This window comes from Eschrichtius robustus, chromosome 8, assembly GCF_028021215.1.
Source record: "Eschrichtius robustus isolate mEscRob2 chromosome 8, mEscRob2.pri, whole genome shotgun sequence".
NCBI lineage: Eukaryota > Metazoa > Chordata > Mammalia > Artiodactyla > Eschrichtiidae > Eschrichtius > Eschrichtius robustus.
The window spans coordinates 99,273,780-99,276,241 of NC_090831.1; the positions used below are offsets into that span (position 1 = coordinate 99,273,780).

General features: G+C 38.6%; 1 pseudogene; it reads left to right on the forward strand.

Annotated features, from left to right (window-relative positions):
• Nucleotides 1–625: 625 nt before the first annotated feature.
• Nucleotides 626–1,276, forward strand: LOC137768663 (ADP-sugar pyrophosphatase pseudogene; annotated as a pseudogene).
• The last annotated feature ends 1,186 nt before the right edge of the window (nucleotides 1,277–2,462 follow it).

A 2,462-nucleotide genomic window follows, 5' to 3' on the forward strand; every position in this document is an offset into this window, starting at 1 on the left:
TAGAATATATATTAAAATCATATGCAATATAAAAATCCTCTTGGTCTTATACCTTTGGTATTTCCAGCTCATTACCTCCAGGATTGTTTTATAAAATATTATAGAAACCTGCTTTAAAAATACAGAAGACCTTTGTCTGGCTTTCAGTAACATTACCTGTCTCGATTGATATGAATCTCTTTCCCAGCCTTTCTTCTACCAGACTGTGGACTCAAAACACTCCAAACCTCCTGTCATTCTCTGAATAGGTTATGCCTCAAGTCTATGCATTTTTCAGATTCCTCGTCTTAGAATGTCCTTTCCCATCTGTATTTGTTTTCTGTTGTTACTCTGACCAACGACCACAAACTCGGTGACTTAAAACAATACAAATTATTATCTTACAGTTCCAGAAAGGTACCCAGAAATGCAATCATAAGCAGAGAGGCATTCTACAAGTTGAGAGAATGGAAGAAGTCACTAGCATCTTCAGCAGGGCTGGGTACCACTGGCATTTCCCGAGACTGCGACCTCAGAATGGCCCTTTCTTTTTTCAACCCCTTCCCAAAGGAATACTCTTCTCTTCATCCCACACCTTGGACATGAACTTCTTGCCTGAGGACTGAAAAGACTAATTAGATTAGCTATGGAAAACCAAGAACTATCAAATTTTTCTCAAAATACCAGTCTATTATTTCAAAGGAGTTAATTTCAAAAGGAAAATCAGTCGAGCTTGAAGAAACAATGTACATGGATCCTACTGGTAAAACTAGAACTTGGGAAACTTTGAAACACATAACTGGGAAGGATAGTCAGCTGATGGTGTGGTAGTTATCCCAGTGCTGCAAAGAACTCTTTATTATGAATGTATCGTTCCAGTGAAACAGTTCTGACCGCCAATGGGGAGCTATAGCCTAGAATTCCCCACAGGTCTCACAGTCAGTAATGAAAGCCCAGAAGCAGCTGCTCTTTGGGAGCTTGAGGAAGAAACTGGCAATGAAGGTGACGTTACTGAATGTTCTTTAGCTGTAAGTATGGATCCAAGTTTGTCAACAGTACCACATACATTGTGGCAATAACTGTTAATGGAGATGATGCTGAAAATGTAAAACCTAAGCCAAAGCCAGAGGATAGAGAATTTGTGGAAGTAATTTTTTGCTAAAGAATGATCTCTTGAAGAGATTTGATACTAAAGTGACTGAAGAACATCTGACGGTGGATGTCAGTCTTTTCCTATGGTCTCGCGCAGAAGCATGCAAACATGAAGCTGTTTGAAGTTCCCTTCCTGAAATTTTAGGTGCAAAGATCAGTGGCCATGTTTTTGTAAATGAGACCACCGGGGCCTCCTTTACTAAGACTTTGTATTCAGCTTAGTTTAATGTCGATTTGAAATTAACTTTTCCATACAATATAAGCAACACAGAATGCAAAAAAAGAAAAAAAATCCTCAAGTGCAGTGGTAGCTGAAACAATGACAGAACATAAATATTAGTCTCTGAGAAGAAACCAAAAAGATGAGATCATATTCGAGAAATTATTTGTTGAATCTGGCTCAATGCTAAGCTAGCACTGAGAACACAGCAGAAATGGGAAGGATGTTGGATGCTAGGAGACAAGGAGGTATATGCTTCTAAAGTGAAAAGGAAGCCAATGGGAATGACAGACACCTGAGTCATTCTAGGATTTTTGCCTAAAATAAAGTTGATGAAGGACAGGAACAGGGTTATACCTTCAGCTTGGGTGTAGGAAAGATACCCAGAAACCCAGTCATAAGCAGCGAGACATTCTACAGGATGGGAGAGTGGAAGAAGTCACTGGTATCTTCTGGAGTTATACAAGAGTAAACACATATTCCAAACATTGTCTTATGTATGGATGCTCTCAAAGCAGTGATTGTCCTTGCTATAAGCAATGATCTAAGAAAACATTTACCTATAACAGGAAGCCTTGTAGACAATTTAGACTTTTGAGAAAGACACCCTAATTCATAGAGCACTACTTTTGAATGACATCTGGGATTGCCTCTTAGACTTGAAACCTTTTTCTATTAATGTGTTTATCCAACACAGTATACCAACTTATCAGCCTTAGATAATTATTGACCATCAGATTCCATTTTTGAACAATTAAATCTCACCTTCTAGGTGCATTTGAACTTTATGTAGTTAATGATTCCTAAAATTGACTGTAAAGCAGGACAAATTTCCTACTGTTTTGAGTTCCTAATGTCAGATTCAGGTTCCTGCAGGGAGATTGAAATCAGTCAGATTGAAATCAGTCAGGATTTCCTAGGCAACAATCTGAAAATAGTTGAAAAAGGAGGGCCTTTTTAATATTCTTCCTCATGTCAAAACAGGTGCTTTACCACATGTAGTGCCAACACCAGTTTGCACCTAAGACTACTTACCCGTGTTCATTTTCCCTGCCCCAACATTTACAACTCCAGTAGGCCTCTTATTTTTTCCGAGGAAGAAGCAGAAGTA